At 39.0% G+C, this 20057-nt stretch overlaps 1 protein-coding gene across 8 annotated transcripts in view; it reads right to left on the bottom strand.

Moving 5' to 3' along the window:
* DYM (dymeclin) overlaps positions 1 to 20057 on the bottom strand; it is a 432063-nt gene that overhangs the window by 248878 nt on the left and 163128 nt on the right. The window lies entirely within an intron of this gene.

Genomic DNA, 20057 nt, shown 5'->3' with positions numbered 1-20057 from the left:
TAATTTATAGATTCAATGCTATCCCCATCAAACTACCATTGACCTGCACAGAACTAGAAAAAACCACCTCAAAGTTCATATGGAACCAAAAAAGAGCCTGCATAGCCAAGACAATCCTAAAGCAAAAGGACAAAGCTGGAGGTATCACACTACCTGACTTCAAACTATACTACAAAGCTATAGCAATCAAAACAGCATGGTGCTTGTACCAAAACAGAGATATAGATCAATGGAACAGAACAGAGGCCTCAGAGGCAACGCCACACATCTACAACCATTTGATCTTTGACAAATCTGACAAAAGAAAGCAATGGGGAAAGGATTCACTGTTTAATAAATGGTATTGGGAAAACTGGCTAGCCATGTGTGGAAAGCAGAAACTGGACCCCTTCCTGACACCTTACACTAAAATTAACTCCAGACGGATTAAAGATTTTAACATCAGACCTAACACCATAAAAACCCTAGAAGAAAACCTAGGCAATACCATTCAGGACATAGGCATAGGAAAGGACTCCATGACTAAAACATCTAACGCAATGGCAACAAAAGCCAAAATAGACAACTGGGATTTAATTAAACTTAAGAGCTTCTGCACAGCAAAAGAAACAATGATTAGAGTGAACCAGCAACCAACAGAACGGGAAAACATTTTTACAAGCTACCCATCTGACAAACAGCTAATATCTAGAATCTACAAAGAATTAAAATAAATTTACAACAAAAAAACAACCCCATCAAAAAGTGGGTAAAAGATATGAATAGACACTTTTCAAAAGAAGACATTTATGCAGCCTACAAACATATGAAAAAATGCTCATCATCACTGGTCATTAGAGAAATGCAAATCAAAACCACACTGAGATACCATCTCACACCAGTTACAATGGCGATCATTAAAAAATCAGGAGACAACAGATGCTAGAGAGGATGTGGAGAAATAGAAATGCTTTTACCCTGTTGGTGGGAGTGTAATTTAGTTCAACCACTGTGGAAGATAGTGTGGCAATTCCTCAAGGATCTAAAAACAGAAATCTCATTTGACTCGGAAATCCCATCCCTGCGTATATACCCAAAGGAATATAATCATTCTATTATAAAGACACATGCACAAGTATGTTCACTGTGGTACTGTTTACAAGAGCAAAGACTTGGAACCAACCCAAATGCCTATCAACAATAGACTGGATAAAGAAAATGTGGCACATATGCATCATGGAATACTATGTAGCCATAAGAAAGGATGAGTTTATGTTCTTTGCAGGGACATGGATGAATCTGGAAACCACCATTCTCAGCAAACTGACAAAAGAACAGAAAACCAAACACTGCATGTTCTCATTCATAACAGGGTACTGAACATTGACAACACATAGACACAGGGAAGGGAACATCGAACATCACACACTGGGGTCTGTTGGTGGATGGTGGCTAGGGGAGGGATAGCAGGGGGTGGGGAGATTGGGGAGGAATAACACTAGGGGAAATACCTAATATAGGTGATGGGGGGATAGAAGCAGCAAACCACCATGACACATGTATACCTATGTAACAATCCTGCAAGATCTGTACATGTACCCCATAAAGTAAAATTAAAAAAAAAAAAAAGAAAAATAAAAGTCTTAAGGAAAGAAAAATTCTTACAAACTAGAAAGGGAAGGACACCTCTAACCAAAAATTCATAGTGGTCAAACATTGTAAGTATTCCCATTAATATCATCAATATCAGCATGGCACTACTGATGCTCCAAGCAAAAACATTAAGGCAAAACAAAAAAAAGACCAAAAAAAAAAATAGAGAAAAAGTTTCACTATTTGTAAGCAACATGCTGATCCACTTAGAAATGCACTGTCCAGTACAGTGGCCACTAGCCACTTGTGGTTACTGAGTATTTAAAGTGAGACTACTTAGCTCAAATCACATTGTGCTATGAATACAAAATACACACGAAATTTTGAAAACTTAATACCCAAAAAAGAAAGTAAATTATCTCACTAATATTTTACACTAAATACATATTGAAATACTTTAGATACACTGGGTTAAAGCTGTAAAATTATTTTCACCTGTTTCTTTTTACTTTTTGAACACGACCACTAGAAAATTTAAAATTACCTATGTGGCTTCTATTACATTTCTATTGGACAGAGTTAGTTGTTCCAGAATATCAAAGAGAATCAACTGACATTCCATTACTGACACATTATTAGAACTAACAGAAGATTTTGGTGCACTACTATAGCTAGATGGTCAACAGTAACAATAAAAATCAAAAGCTCTATAAACAATAAATAATTAGAAAATATTGGGCCGGGCACGGTGGCTCAAGCCTGTAATCCCAGCACTTTGGGAGGCCGAGGCGGGTGGATCACGAGGTCAAGAGATCGAGACCATCCTGGTCAACATGGTGAAACCCCGTCTCTACTAATACAAAAAATTAGCTGGGCACGGTGGCGTGTGCCTGTAATCCCAGCTACTCAGGAGGCTGAGGCAGGAGAATTGCCTGAACCCAGGAGGCGGAGATTGCGGTGAGCCGAGATCGCGCCATTGCGCTCCAGCCTGGATATCAAGAGCGAAACTCCGTCTCAAAAAAAAAAAAGAAAATATATTTAAATCCAGTCAAAACAGCAACAAATGCAATAAAATATTCAGGAATAAACATAAAAGAGGACATTTAGACTGACAACAATAGAATTTGACTGAAGACCATATGAGATCTGAATTAATGTAAACGCATACCATGTTTCTGGACAAAAAGAGTCAATACTATAAAAAAATCTAGGCTGGGTGTGGTGGCTCATGCCTGTAATCCCAGCACTTTCAGAGACTAAGGCAGACAGATCACTTTAGGTCAGGAGTTTGAGACCAGCCTGGACAACATGGTGAAACCCCATCTCTACTAAAAATACAAAAATTAGCTGGGCGTGGTGGTACACGCTTGTACTCCCAGCTACTTGGAAGGCTGAGGCAGGAGAATCTCTTCAACCTGGGAGACGGAGGTGGCAGTGACCAGAGATCAAGCCACTCCACTCCAGCCTGGGTGACAGAGTGAGACTTCATCTCAAAAAACAAAACAAAACAAAAAAAGTCAAATCTGTCTCTAAGTAAATCTAAAATTCAGTACAATAACCATAAAAATACCAACAAAACTTTATATTTTGTAATACACTGTAAGTAAAGCACTGCTATACGAAAAAATACATAAGAAAACAATTCTGAGACTGACCTGGGAAGATTATACATCCATTCACATAGTAAAATTTTTATAAAGCTATGGTCATGTAAAAGTGTGATTTGGCAGCAGAGCAGACACATAGGTCAACAGAAGAGAAATTAGGTTAGAACTGAGCTACATATATTTGACAATTAAGATTATGATAAATGAAGTATGCCAGATCAGTAAGGAAAAAAAGTAAAATTCTGTTAAGTGTTCTCGGGACAATAAAACTTTCTTAGTATTTAATTATAGAAGTATCTGTATAAACTTTGAGTTAGGGAAGCCCTTTTCTTATTCAAGAAACAACATTCAAGAACATATGAAGAACACTTATTTGACCATTTAAATATTAAATACTTTTACATGATAAAATACATCATAAAGGGGGGAGTGCCAAGATGGCCTGTTAGATCCAGCTCAGGATTGCAGCTCCGAGTGAAAGTGCAGAGGGTGAGTGGATGCCGCATTTCCAGATGGATTTTTATTGCCCACAGACCAGGAGATTCGCAAGTGGAGGAGCCCCATGGGTCGTCAGCATGGCTGTTTTGGCCGGCGCGGCTATTTTGCCTGCGCCCCAGCGCAGCGGTTCCCGGTGTAGAGTAAACGGGACTCTGTTCCCACTTAGCCAGCAAGGGAAGCTGAAACAGGGAGCCAGGCCAGGAGATACATGGGCAAAAAAAGCGCCATGAATCTCAGAGCGGCGGTTTCAGTGGCACAGTGGGTCACCGCACAGGAAATCACACAGATCCCAGCGCCTATTCAACAGGCGACTAGGACACCACCTGGGAGAGGGCCAACCGTTCAACGAAAACATAAAAGGCTCTGAGGCAGGGAGCCAGGAGATCAGGCCCGGCTGGTCCCACCCCAACACAAACAAAAACAAAAACAAAAAAACAGCAATTGGAAATGCTCTGGGTTAAGAGTTTCACAGTAAGCACAGCTGAACCTGGGATGGTCCAGCTGTGTTGGGGAGGGGCGTCCGCCATTACTGAAGCAGCCTGCCGTTGCTGTGGCAACTCGCCATTACAGAGAAAGTCCGTGTTACAGAGGCAAGCCAACAATGCAGAAGCAGCTCTAACTACACCCATATAAATAGAACTGCAGACAAGTTCACACAGCAGCTGGGCAGAGCCGACAGCAGCTGAGTGAAGCCTCTGCAGGCTGAGTGACTAGGCTGCCTCCTTGTGGGCAGGGCAGCCCTGAAGAAAAAAAAAACGTAGCAGCACAGCGGAAAGTCATAAAACCCTAACTCCCTGGGACAGAACACCTGGGAAAAAAAAAGGGGGTTGTTTATGACTTCTGCTGCTGCAGACTTAAATTTACCAGCCCAGCAGTTCTGAATGAACAACGGGGCTCACAGCTCAGCACCTGAGCTAATATAAAGGGCTGTTTCCTCAAGCGGCTCCCGACACCCGTATATCCAAAGAGTCACCTCATAAAGGAGAGCTCAGACTGACATTTGGCAGGTATCCTTCTGGGACAAAACAGAAGAAGGAACTGGTAGCAACCTTTACTGTTTGGCAGCTGCTGCAAGTGATCCCCAGGCAAGCAGGGCCTAGAGTGGACCTCAGCAGCCCTACAGCAGAGAGCCCAGACAGTTAAAAGGAAAACTAAGAAACAGAAATAACTTCATCAACAACAAACAGGACGTCCACTCAGAGACCCAATCAGAAAGTCAACAACTACAAAGCCGACAGGTGGATAAATCCACAAAGATGGGAAGAAACCAGCGCAAAAAGGATGAAAACACCCAAAACCAGAACACCTCTCCTCCTACAAGGGATCACAACTCCTCACCAGCAAGGGAACAAGACTGGATGGAGAATGAGTGTGATGAAATGACAGAATCAGCCTTCAGAAAGTGGGTAATAAGAAAATTCCGTGAGCTAAAAGAACATGTTCTAACCCAATGCAAAGAAATTAAGAACCTTGAAAAAAGATTTGACGAAATGTTAACGAGAATGGACAACTTAGAGAGGAATATAAGTGAATTGAAGGAGCTGAAAAACATAACATGAGAACTTCGCGAAGCAAGTACAACTTTCAACAGCCGAATTGACCAAGCAGAAGAAAGGATATCAGAGGTCGAAGATCAACTCAATGAAATAAAACGAGAAAGCAAGATTAGAGAAAACAGGGTAAAAAGGAATGAACAGAGTCAACAAGAAATATGGGACTATGTGAAAAGACCTAATCTACATTTGACAGGTGTACTCGAATGTGACAAAGAGAATGAATCCAAGCTGGAAAATACTCTTCAGGATATTATCCAGGAAAACTTCCCCAACCTAGCAAGGCAGGACAATAGTCAAGTCCAAAAAATACAGAGAACACCACAAAGATATTCCTCAAGAAGAGCAACCCCAAGGCACATAATCGTCAGATTCACCAGGGTTGAAATTAAGGAGAAAATGCTAAGGGCAGCCAGAGAGAAAATCGGGTTACCCACAAAGGGAAGCCCATCAGACTCACAGCAGATCTCTCAGCAGAAACCCTACAGGCCAGAAGAGAGTGGGGGCCGATATTCAACATCCTTAAAGAAAAGAACTTTCAACCCAGAATTTCATATCCAGCTAAACTAAGCTTCATAAGTGAAGGAAAAATAAAATCCTTTCTGAACAAGCAAGAACTCAGAGATTTCATCACCACCAGACCAGCTTTACAAGAGCTCCTGAAGGAGGCACAGCACATAGAAAAGAACAACCAGAACGAGCCACTCCAAAAACACACGAAATGGTAAAGAGCATCAACACAATGAAGAATCTGCATCAACCAACAGGCAAAACAGCCATCTAGCATCAAAATGGCAGGACCAAATTCACACATAACAAAATTAACCCTAAACGTAAATGGACTAAAGGCCCCAATCAAAAGATACAGACTGGCAAATTGGATAAAAAGCCAAAACCCATCGGTGTACTGTATCGAGGAAATCCATCTCACATGCAAGGATACACAAAGGCTCAAAATAAAGGGATGGAGGAAGATTTACCAAGCAAACGGAGAGCAAAAAAAAGCAGGAGTTGCAATTCTCATCTCTGATAAAATAGACTTTAAAGCAACAAAGATCAAAAGAGACAAAGAAGGACATGACATAATGGTAAAAGGATCAATGCAACAAGAAGAGCTAACGATCCTAAATATATATGCACCTAATACAGGAGCACCCAGATACAAAAGGCAAGTTCTTAATGACTTACAAAGAGACTTAGACTCCCACACAATAATAGTGGGAGACTTCAACACACCATTGTCAATATTAGACAGATCAACGAGACAGAAAATTAACAGGGATATCCAGGACTTGAACTCGGACCTGGACCAAGCAAACCTAATAGACATTTACAGAACTCTCCACCCCAAATCCACAGAATATACATTCTTCTCAGCACCACATCACACCTACTCTAAAATTGACCACATAATTGGAAGTAAATCACTCCTCAGCGAATGCAAAAGAATGGAAACCGTAACAAACAGTCTCTCAGACCACAGTGCAATCAAGTTAGAACTCAGAATAAACAAACCAACCCAGAACCACACAGCTTCATGGAAACTGAACAACTTTCTCTTGAATGTTGACTGGATAAACGATGAAATGAAGGCAGAAATAAAGGTGTTCTTCGAAACCAGTGAGAACTAAGACACCACATACCAGAATCTCTGGGACACATTTAAAGCAGTCTCTAGAGGAAAATATATAGCAATAAGTGCCCACATGAGAAGAAAGGAGAGATCTAAAATTGACACCCTATCGTCAAAATTGAAAGAGCTAGAGGAGAAAGATCAAAAAAACTCAAAACCTAGCAGAAGACAAGAAATAACTAAGATCAAAGCAGAATTGAAGGAGATAGAGACACGAAAAACCCTTCAAAAAATCAATAAATCCAGGAGCTGGTTTTTTGAAAAGATCAACAAATTAGACAGACCACTAGCCAGATTAATAAAAAAGAAAAGAGAGAATAATCAAGTAGATGTAATAAAAAATGATAAAGGGGATATCACCACAGATTACACAGAAATTCAAACCATCATCAGAGATTATTACAAACAACTCTATGCACATAAACTAGGAAACCTGGAAGAAATGGATAAACTCCTGGACAGTTGCCTCCTCCCAAGCCTAAACCAGGAAGCAGTCGAAACCCTGAATAGACCAATAACAAGGTCTAAAGTAGAGGCAGCAATTAAGAGCCTACCACCCAAAAAAAGCCCAGGTCCAGATGGGTTCACAGCCGAATTCTACCAGACATACAAAGAGGAACTGGTACCATTCCTTCTGAAACTATGCCAAATAATCCAAAAAGAGGGACTCCTTCCCAAATCATTTTATGAGACCAACATCATCCTGATATCAAAACCCGGCAGAGACTCAACAAGAAAAGAAAACTACAGGCCAATATCCATGATGAACATAGATGCAAAAATCTTCAATAAAATACTGGCAAACCGATTACAACAGCACATCAAAAAGCTTATCCACCATGATCAAGTAGGATTCATCCCAGGGATGCAAGGCTGGTTCAATATACGCAAGTCTATAAATGTAATTCACCACATAAACAGAACCAAAGACAAAACCACATGATTATCTCAATAGATGCAGAGAAGGCCTTCAACAAAATTCAACAGCCCTTTATGCTAAAAACTCTCAATAAACTAGGTATCGACGGAACGTATCTCAAAATAATAAAAGCTATTTACAACAAACCAACAGCCAATATCATACTGAATGGGCAAAAACTGGAAGCATTCCCGTTGAAATCTGGCACTAGACAAGGATGCCCTCTCTCACCACTCCTATTCAATATAGTACTGGAAGTTCTAGCCGGAGCAATCAGGCAAGAAAAAGAAATAAAGGGTATTCAATCAGGAAAGGAGGAAGTCAAATTGTCTCTATTTGCAGACGACATGATGGTATATCTAGAAGACCCCATCATCGCAGCCCAAAATCTCCTGAAACTGATAAGCAACTTCAGCAAAGTCTCAGGATACAAAATCAATGTGCAAAAATCACAAGCATTCCTATACACCAATAACAGACTTAAAGAGAGCCAAATCAAGAACGAACTGCCATTCACAATTGCTACAAAGAGAATAAAAGACCTAGGAATACAACTAACAAGGAACGTTAAGGACCTCTTCAAGGACAACTACAAACCACTGCTCAACGAAATAAGAGAGGACACAAACAGATGGAGAAACATTCCATGTTCATGGTTAGGAAGAATCAATATCGTGAAAATGGCCATACTGCCCAAAGTAATTTACAGATTCAATGCTATCCCCATCAAGCTACCAATGACCTTCTTCACAGAACTGGAAAAAAACACCTTAAACTTCACATGGAACCAAAAGAGAGCCTGCATAGCCAAGTCAATTCTAAGCAAAAAGAACAAAGCGGGAGGCATCACACTACCGGACATCAAACTCTACTACAAGGCTACGGTAATCAAAACAGCACGGTACTGGTACCAAAACAGAGATATAGACCAATGGAACAGAACAGAGGCCTCGGAGGTGACACAACATATCTACAACCATCTAATCTTCGACAAACCTGATAAAAACAAGCAATGGGGAAAGAAATCCGTGTTCAATAAGTGGTGTTGGGAAAACTGGCTAGCCATATGCAGAAAGCAGAAACTGGACCCCTTCCTGACTCCTTACACTAAAATTAACTCCAGATGGATTAAAGACTTAAACATACGACCTAACACCATAAAAACCCTAGAAGAAAATCTAGGCAAAACTATTCAGGACATAGGCGTAGGCAAGGACTTCATGACCAAAACACCAAAAGCATTGGCAACAAAAGCCAAAATAGACAAATGGGACCTAATCAAACTCCACAGCTTCTGCACGGCAAAAGAAACAGTCAATAGGGTGGAGCGGCAACCAACAGAATGGGAAAAAATTTTTGCAGCCTACCTATCTGACAAAGGGCTGATATGCAGAATTTACAAAGAACTAAAACAGATTTACAAGAAAAAAACAAACAAGCCCATTCAAAAATGGGCGAAGGATATGAACAGATACTTTACAAAAGAAGACATACATGAGGCCAACAAGCATATGAAAAAATGCTCATCATCACTGGTCATTAGAGAAATGTAAATCAAAACTACATTGAGATACCATCTCACGCCAGTTAGAACGGCGATCATTAAAAAATCTGGAGACAACAGATGCTGGAGAGGATGTGGAGAAATAGGAACACTTTTACACTGTTGGTGGGAGTGTAAATTAGTTCAACCATTGTGGAAAACAGTGTGGCGATTCCTCAAGGACCTAGAAATAGAAATTCCATTTGACCCAGCAATCCCATTACTGGGCATATATCCAAAGGATTATAAATCGTTCTACTATAAGGACACAAGCACACGAATGTTCACTGCAGCACAGTTTACAATAGCAAAGACCTGGAACCAACCCAAATGCCCATTGATGATAGACTGGACAGGGAAAGTGTGGTACATATACACCATGGAATACTATGCACTCATCAAAAACGATGAGTTCGCATCCTTTGTAAGGACATGGATGAATCTGGAAACCATCATCCTCAGCAAACTGACACAAGAACACAAAATCAAACATCTCATGTTCTCACTCATAGACAGGTGTTGAACAATGGGAACACATGGACACAGGGAGGGGAGTACTATACACTGGGGTCTGTTGGGGGGAGTGGGGGGGGACAGCGGGGGGTGGGGAGTTGGGGAGAGATAGCATGGGGAGAAATGCCACATATAGGTGAAGAGGAGGAAGGCAGCAAATCACACTGCCACGTATGCACCTATGCAACAATCTTGCATGTTTTTCACATGTACCCCAAAACCTAAAATGCAATAAAAAATAATAATAATAATAAAAATACATCATAAAGTTAAGGCAAGTAACATATGAGGAAGAAAACATTTATAACATGTATAACAAAAGGATTTTTTAAAAAATCTACAAATCAGTTAAAAAAAATAGTAATCCAAAATTAAAACGGGCAATAAGGAAGGCTGAGGTAGGAGGACTGCTTGAGCCCAGGAGTTCAAGACCAGCCTGGGCAACACAGTGAGACTGTGTCTCTATGAATAATAATAATTTAAAAAGAAACAGCTGGGCATGGTGGTGCATGACTGTAGTCCCAGCTACTCAGAAGGCTGAGGCAGGGGGATGACTTGAGCCCAGGAGATCCAGGCTGCAGTAAGCTGTGACTGTGCCACTGCACTCCAACCTGGGCAACAGAACATGCCCCTATCTCAAATATAAATATATATATATGTATGTGTGTGTGTGTGTGTGTGTGTGTGTGTGTGTGTGTACTTACATATATCTCCAAACAATAAAAATAATTTTAAAAAATGTAATGCTGGTGAGATGACTCATGAGACTAGAAAATTTTTAAAAGACTGATAATAGTAGTGACAGTAAAGGTATAGAAAATTACTAACAGTAAGAGATCAAAGTGGTACAGGACTTTTTAAAGCATATTTGGCAATTTTCATTGAAAATAAAATATACATACTCATCAACCCAGCAATTCTTTTTTTTTCTATACCAGGGAATACTTGAATATGTACACACAAAAGCATGTATAGGAATGTTTGCTGCTGCCCCCGGGGCTGCGCTGCTCCTCACCAGCAAGGAGCAGAAAGTGGGGAGTGCTCACCCTTTCCACCCCACAGGCTTCAACAGGTTTTGGTCCCAGAGATAATATCCGAAGGATACAGAAGAAGAGGGAAAGCGGAGAGAGAGCTTGGAGGTGACGGACTTTGTGACGGACAGGAAGCTCAGAGTCTTCAGAGTTTTGCATGTCCCAGTAAAACTTTGGATTCTACTTAAGAGAAACTCCATTATTAATGATTGGAGATGTATTTAATTCTTGGGAATTTGAGAGAATAGAAGGTAAGTGAATACCCAAGGGCAGCCGGTTAGTCCACGCTGGTACGCATCTGTTTTGATTTTGCCCTATGGATACATAGACCAGCTGTCACCATCATTTTGGAAGAAAAAGAAGGAAGTAACAATTGATCTTGGGCAGCAGAGAGAAACAACAGGCCAAGAGTAATTCTAGGAGGAAGTTCCAAGATGGCTGGTTACGTGCAGCTCAGGATTGCAGCTCCGAGTGAAAGTGCAGAGGGTGAGTGGACACCGCATTTGCAGACAGATTTTTATTGCCCACAAACCAGGAGATTCCCAGGCGGAGGAGCCCCACGGGTCGCCAGGGCAGCTGTTTTGGCCAGCACGGCTGTTTTGCCTGCACCCCGGCACAGTGGCTCCCGGTGCAGAGTAAACAGGACTGTGTTCCCACTTAGCCAGCAAGGGGAGCTGAAACAGGGAGCCAGGCCAGGAGATTCTCGGGCAAAAAAGCACCACCAATCTCAGAGCCGCGGTTTCAGCCGGTGCAGTGGGTCGCCGCACGGGAAATCACACAGATCCTGGTGCCTATTCAACAGGTGACCAGGACACCTGGGAGAGAGCCGACTGTTCAACTAAAAAACAAAAGGATCTGAGGCAGGGAGCCAGGAGATCAGGCCCGGCTGGTCCTACCCCCACAAAAACAAAAACAAAAACAAAAAAACAGCAATTGGAAATGCTCTGGGTTGAGAGTTTCACATCAAGCACAGCTGAACCCGGGATGGTCCAGCTCTGTGGGGGAGGGGCGTCTGCCATTACGGAGGCAGTCCTGAGGCAGCCTGCTGTTGCCGAGGCAACCCGTTGCCGTGGCAACCTGCCATTACAGAGAGAGTCCATCATTACAGAGGCGGACCAACATTGTGGAGGCAGTTCTAACTACATCCATATAAACAGGACTGCAGGGAAGTTCACACGGCAGCTGGGTGGAGCCCACAGCAGCTCATCGAAGCCTCTGCAGGCTGAGAGTGACTAGGCTGCCTCCTTGTGGGCAGGGCAGCCCTGAAGGAAAAAAAAAAAAGGCAGCAGCACTGCAGAAACTCATAAAGCCCTAACTCCCTGGGACAGAACACCTGGGGAAAAAAAAAAGGGGTTTATGAGTTCTGCTGCTGCAGACTTAAATTTACCAGCCCAGCAGCTCTGAATGAACAACGGGGCTCACAGCTCAGCACCTGAGCTAATATAAAGGACAGACTGTTTCTTCAAGCAGCTCCCTGACCCCTGTATATCCAAAGAGTCACCTCATAAAGGAGAGCTCAGACTGACATTTGGCAGGTATCCTTCTGGGACAAAGCAGAAGAAGAAACTGGTAGCAACCTTTACTGGTCGGCAGCTGCTGCAAGTGATCCCCAGGCAAGCAGGGCCTGGAGTGGACCTCAGCAGCCCTACAGCAGAGAGCCCAGACAGTTAAAAGGAAAACTAAGAAACAGAAATAACTTCATCAACAACAAACAGGACGTCCACTCAGAGACCCAATCAGAAAGTCAACAACTACAAAGCCGACAGGTGGATAAATCCAAAGATGGGAAGAAACCAGCACAAAAAGGATGAAAACACCTGAAACCAGAACACCTCTCCTCCTACAAGGGATCACAACTCCTCACCAGCAAGGGAACAAGACTGGATGGAGAATGAGTGTGACAAAATGACAGAATCAGCCTTCAGAAAGTGGGTAATAAGAAACTTCTGTGAGCTAAAAGAACATGTTCTAACCCAATGCAAAGAAACTAAGAACCTTGAAAAAAGATTTGATAAAATGCTAACAAGAATGGACAACTTAGAGAGGAATATGAGTGAATTGATGGAGCTGAAAAACACAATATGAGAACTTCGCGAAGCAAGCACAAGTTTCAACAGCCGAATTGACCAAGCAGAAGAAAGGATATCAGAGGTCGAAGATCAACTCAATGAAATAAAATGAGAAGGAATGTTTGCTGGGATGTTGTTTATAATGGTCAAATAATGTAAACATATAAATGCTCACCAGTAACAACGGTAACATAAGCTATGGTTAACCTATACCACAGAATACAATATAAAGAGGTAGATGTCTACATACCAAAAAGAAAATATCTTTAAGGTATACTGTTAAGTGAAAAAAGCAAGTTGCAGAAAAACCAATGTAACAATTTAAAAAATCACTTACCAAACCATGTAGGTAGGTATCTGTATGCACACAAACATATATAAACATACTAAAAAAAAAAAGAACAAGAAGGACCAAGTGTACATCACACTGGTAACAGATTATGTACAGAGGATGCGTGGACTGCATGGAATTCAAGGAAGACTTTTGTTTTACTTGTATAATTTTTTCCCCAGAAATAATATATTTATTTCTTTAAAAATAAATGTAAAAGAATAAAATTAAAATAACAATATAGATCCCATCAGTATGTGGAATATGGGAAAACCTCATCAGAAATCACTAAGTGAAAAAGGCCATTCACAAACTATATATCTATAGGTATATATATGCATGCTCCAATTGTCTTAAGAACTTGCTAATATACATATCTATGCATATAAATCCATCTACAGGTCCCTGGCAGGGTCGACTATGGACAGTGGTCATTTGTCATGGAGCAGAGTGGGAGTGAAGGTAGCTTGAGGAGAGTCTCAGATTTTGTTCAGCGTAGTATTACTCTATTGCTTGACTCTTCTACAACATAGATGTATTCAAGCATAACAAGCAATTAAAACATAATAAGGAAGGAAAGGAGGAAAATTCCTGGTCACCAACTCTCCCAAAAATGTAATGCAAATACTTAGAAACTAGGGATACAGTCCTGTAATTTTTACTTTAACAAGAAAACAGAAAAACTCCTGATAATTTTGGAGGGAAAAATCAACATGTTAGCTCTGATTATATCAAGGACCATGGCAATGGACGTGATATTTAATTTGATATTTAATTTTAATCTTTGCATATACATATTATTATTTATTATTAATGGACAGGTGTCCTTTTTTTATAAAAAACACTTTTATTAAAGGAATTAAATGCTTTGTAAAGAAATTTAAAACAATGTATTATAAAATAAGCAACTGATACTTTTGTTTCTCCTGAACACAAGCAGATACTTTTTATTTCTGCTTTACATTGTAAACAGTTCAGTGTGAACATCTGTTCATTTCTAAGATTTTGTACTTTTTATTGAATACACAAAATAAAGTACCTTATAAATAGCCTAACAATATGTAATTTCTCACATAATTGTGAGACTACAAATATCAAGCTTTTTTATGATTACTGAAATGGTTTTACTACTAACTTTTAAGGAGCTGTTACAGGGGAAGGGGGGGGAAATAGTCTCCATCCCCAAATTTTGAGGTCTCCAAAGAAGAGTATATAGAGAACCTCAAACTGCACATCTGGTATAAATGTTCAGTATAGATATAAGCAAACTCGAAGGTCAGCAAAAAGAGGGTTATTTTTTAACACAGGAAGGATTTTAAGGTGCCTGAGGAACATAGGAAAATTTCTGTTAAATAATGTGCTCCCTCCTTTTCATAAGGAAAATGTGGATTAAAATTTTCAATAATTGGTATTATATGCCACAAATTTAAATTTATTTGAAACAATGTTCGTGACATAGTTGACGAATTTGAAACATTTAATAAGAGAATCAAAATTATTAAGAAAGTGAAGCCAGTAGCCAAGTATTAATATTTGCTTTGGGATTGATTTATTTGTTTGATTAATTTATTTATTTTTAACATTTTAAAACATCTCAAGCCACTTTCTTGCACTCAGAGTATCCTCCATGACTGTTTGCTCCAATATTCATCACTGTGTTCCAGGATTCACAGCAATGAAAAACACAATTACAAAGTTCAATCTGCAACAAAAATAATCACAACATGTTCTCCAAGGTCAAATATATGTGTTTTTTGGATCCTCTTCACAGCTGCTTATCTTCATTGCTAGTAGAAATAAGAGTGGACTACCAGTGAACGAATTGCACAAAGAAAATTCTGATTCTCTTTCAGCAGATTCACTCTCCTTTCTTCAAGATTTTCCAAGAGGGCTGAGAAGCTGCTTCTAATGTCAGATAAACTAACATTTTACTGTGAAGCTTCTCTCTCTTTCCCTGAATACATCAACACACACACACACACAACACACACACACACACACACACACACACGCACACCACCCCCAGAGCCCTCCTTCCTTTTTCTGGTAAACAGTACTGCAGGAGAGATGAAGCAGCCTGTCATTGCCTACATCATAGTTTAAACTGGCCCATAATACTGGACAAAGATTATTCTGAAAGTTCATTTTTCTTTGCTGGTCCAAGCCTCTGATCTATGATCCAAGAATCTTAGTGGAATTGCATTTTCCTGTTGGGGGGAAAAAAAAACAACAAAAAAACCCAAAACCCTCCCCTCCAGAAAAATAACAAAATTTACAGTATATTTCCTTGTGTTCCAAAAACCAAATTTAGGATGATCCCCCAAGTTCCTTAATTGTATCCCTTGGGTCTTCCAAATACTCTTAAAATCCATCTAACCAAAACCAAATAATACTGAAATTAACTAAAAGAACAAATCTGGTGTTAACAATTCAAGTTTTTTATAGAACTACTGACTGAAGTGTATTTATCCTTAACATTCAAAATGTGAAGAGGACACAAAGTATGAAACATTAATGAAAATAATAATCAAGGAAAAAATAACTCTCATTTTAAAAAATGAATGCAAATGTCTGATAAATTTATTAAGATTGAATAAAATAGAGGTACGTTACTGCTTTTTCACATTAAACATGCTACTTGCTAAACTATTAAGTGATTTCTTACAAATATGTACTTTTCTGTGTGTTACATTTAAATAAAAGAAGTTTGCCATTAAGAAAAAGAAAAACACAGTATGTATTCATTTTTGTAAAAAGATGATAACAATGATGATGGATATATATCATGCTCAAAGTGCTTATGTTTATATGTTGGGTAATTTTTTTTCCTCATCAAAATACTTTGATTTCTAAATGAACATACAGCAAAAGAAACAACAAAATTTAGTTAGAAAAAAATTAATAGAATACTCCTAGAACAACAATGTTTCCTAAAAGAAATAGTGTTGGTGTCAGAAAAAAAAAATCACACTTGATATTGCATCTTTATTAAAGGGCATAATCCTCAACTTTTTCTATGTAATAATCTCATATGTTAAGAAAACACGGTCTCCAATACCTATTTTTGCCAGCCTAAAAAATGAACATAAAACAGTAACATACACAACCCTGACCTACAGCCAATCATGTTATAATGCTAGGAAAGGGGAAAAAAGGGTCACTAATAGTTTCACTTTTTTACATGTGTTTACATTTAAAGCACTCTTAAAATATCTGGTGACTGCTAGTTCCTAAAACAGTTTTGAGTCAAACTCAATTTTCCTAACACAAAACAACATGATATTACTAACCCATCCTGTCTCCCAAAAAGAATGTTTTGACCATCTCAAGAAAGAAAAAGAAAAAAAAACAACAAAACACGGGGGAACAAAGAAAATAAAATTTTTTTTTAATTCATAGCATTGTAAAACATTTTATCCACCTTTATAGTTTCAAATCTGTCAGAATCTCTCTGACTTATGATTTGGCATAATATATGCCATATGGAAGTTTTTAAAAAGCTTAATTCCTCGAAGAATAGAAAATAGAATTGTTACCAAAAGGTTGAAAAAATTCACTGAAATACTTCAATAATTATAAAGATTGATTCCTGTTTACATGTTTTCAAAAACAAAAAATGATGAAACATACTAGAATTCAATTGTCTCAGTAAAACTCTTGGTTTACATATCCCTAAAATAAACATTTATTAAAAACTTAGATGAGCCAGGTAATACATTAAAATGTAAAGCAAAAAAGGAAACAAAATGAATGTAAAATAAATGTGTTCTCAGAGATAAATCCTACCTCACCCACATATGCAAAAACGATAAACCAATTAACTATGATACATGAAATAGGAAAGGGTGCTGCAAGCTCAGAGGGACAGACAATCCTCCCCTTTAAACAAGTCCATGTTTAGTTCCCAGTAACTTCGTTCCACATGTCCCCATATCATCCCCTAAAGCAGTGTTTCCCACAATGGTACATGGATCATGTACCTTACATTACAATGATAATGTAAGCACAGGAAAACTTTTAAAACAATCTTTAATAGTTATGTATATTAGACATATATATAACATATAACTAGCATATCAATCTCAGAAGTGTCAAGGACTTTACCACATAGTTTAAGAATAAGGTAAATAATATGCTTAAAATTTTGAAAAAGTCATTTAAAGTGAACTGGAATTCAAGAGGTACTCATATAAGACAAAATCATGGCACTGGTTCTATGCAAGATCATTATGAGCCAAAGGTAACAGAACACTTGAGTAACTACTACTCCCTAGTTGAAAGTAATATTCAAGGAAAGATAGCATTTCTTCCCAAAACCCTATTTTGATTTTATTGATAATACCAAGAAGAAAGCCTGAGTTATGAAGCATGGCGTCTCAAACCTTAAAGTTCGCAATAGCAAAGTCATCAAGCTAAGGAAAGGATTAACATGGGGGTTCGGGAAGCACTGGAAAACTAAAATCTTTGAACTAAAGGGACACACGTAAGTATTTGAAAAAGGATTTCAAATTAATGAATCAAGGGGTCTTCAAGTATACATGTTAAATAAATGTGTATGCCTTTGCTCCTTAAAAATAATTAAGAAGGTTCCCAAGACACAAGTAATGAACAAAAGAAAGTTACATGTAGTAAATGTGAAATATGCAAATAGAAGTGATAGGAATGATCTGAAAGTATTAATGACATGGAAAAAAATATTCCCAAAGCATTTAATTCATTTCAACAAGCAGTTAATAAACATACATTAACACTAGCAGTCTCCAAAGCAGGTGAGGAAAGAAAATATTAGAGCTTTGTTTTTCATCTCAGAAACAGGTAGCAGCTAAGCTTCAACAGTATATATAATCCAGCCTGACATTGGCACCTGCACTCAGTCCATCTGTCAGGAAGTCACAGTCATGTGTGGTGTCCTAGGTATTCTGAGGGAAGACTGCAGCTCTGCCATGCAACAGTGTCTCTCACCCTCTCCTTCCTTCTCTCTCACAAAATGAGACACGTGGTGGTTGAGTGTGAGTAATCCTACCACCTAGGTTTAACTAAACTGGTTCTCATAAAATTCCATTTTAAAATAATGGAATCACCAAAATCCAGCAGAGACTCAACAACAACAAAAAAAAAAAAGAAAAGAAAACTTTAGGTCAATATACATGATGAACACAGATGCAAAAATCTTCAATATAATACTGGCAAACCAATTGCAACAGCACATCAAAAAGCTTATCTATCACAATCAAGTAGGCTTCATCCCCGGGATGCAAGGCTGGTTCAACACATGCAAGTCTATAAACGTAATTCACCACATAAACAGAACCAAAGACAAAAACCACATGATCATCTCAATAGATGCAGAGAAGGCCTTCAACATAATGCAACAGTCCTTTATGCTGAAAACCGTCAATAAACTAGGTATTGATGGAACATATCTCAAAATACTAAAAGCTATCTATGACAAACTCACAGCCAATATCATACTGAATGGGCAAAAACTGGAAGCATTCCCGTTGAAATCTGGCACTAGACAAGGATGCCCTCGGTCACCACTCCTGTTCAATATAATATTGGAAGTTCTAGCCAGAGCAATCAGGCAAGAAAAAGACATAAAAGGTATTCAGTTAGGAAAGGAGGAAGTCAAATTGTCTCTACTTGCAGATGACATGATTGTATATCTAGAAGACCCCATCATTTCAGCCCAAAATCTCCTCAAGCTGATAAGCAACTTCAGCAAAGTCTCAGGATAAAAAATCAATGTGCAGAAATCACAAGCGTTCCTATACACCAATAACAGACTTAAAGAGAGTCAAATCAAGAACAAATTGCCATTCACAATTGCTACAAAGAGAATAAAATACCTAGGAATACAACTAACAAAGGATGTAAAGGACCTCTTCAAGGAGAACTACAAGCCGCTGCTCAAGGAAATCAGAGAGGACACAAACAGATGGAAAAACATTCCATGCTCATGGTTAGGAAGAACTAATATTGTGAAAATGGCCATAATGCCCAAAGTAATTTATAAATTCAATGCTATCTCCATCAAGCTACCCATGACCTTCTTCACAGAACTGAAAAAAGCCACCTTAAACTTCATATGGAACCAAAAGAGAGCCAACATAGCCAAGACAATCCTAAACAAAAAGAACAAAGCTGGAGGCATCATGCTACCTGACTTCAAACTACACTGCAAGGCTACAGTAATTAAAACAGCATGGTATAGATACCAAAACAGATATAGACTAATGGAACAGAACAGAGGCCTCGGAGGCAACACCACACATCTACAACCATCTGATCTTTGGACAAACCTGACAAAAACAAGCAATGAGGAAAGGATTCCCTGTTTAATAAATGGTGTTGGGAAAACTGGCTAGCCATGTACAAAAAGCAGAAACTGGACGCCTTCCTGACACCTTACACTAAAATTAACTACACGTGGATTAAAGACTTAAACATAAAACCTAACACCATAAAAACCCTATAACAAAACATAGGCAAAACCATTCAGGACATAAGCATAGGCAAGGACTTCATGACTAAAACACCAAAAGCATTGGCAACAAAAGCCAAAATAGACAAATGGGATCTAATTAAACTCCAGAGCTTCTGCACAGCAAAAGAAACAATCATTAGAGTGAACCAGCAACCAACAGAATGGGAAAACATTTTTGCAGTCTACCCATCTGACAAAGGGCTAATATCCAGAATCTACAAAGAACTAAAGCAGATTTACAAGAAAAAAACAAACAACCCCTTCAAAAAAGTGGGTGAAGGATATGAACAGACACTTTTCA

This window comes from Aotus nancymaae, unplaced genomic scaffold (genome assembly GCF_030222135.1).
Source record: "Aotus nancymaae isolate 86718 unplaced genomic scaffold, 86718_ANA_hifiasm-v0.15.2.pri h1tg000020l, whole genome shotgun sequence".
NCBI lineage: Eukaryota > Metazoa > Chordata > Mammalia > Primates > Aotidae > Aotus > Aotus nancymaae.
Note: the sequence above shows the minus strand (reverse complement) of the source record. Positions and strands in the feature narration are given on the sequence as shown.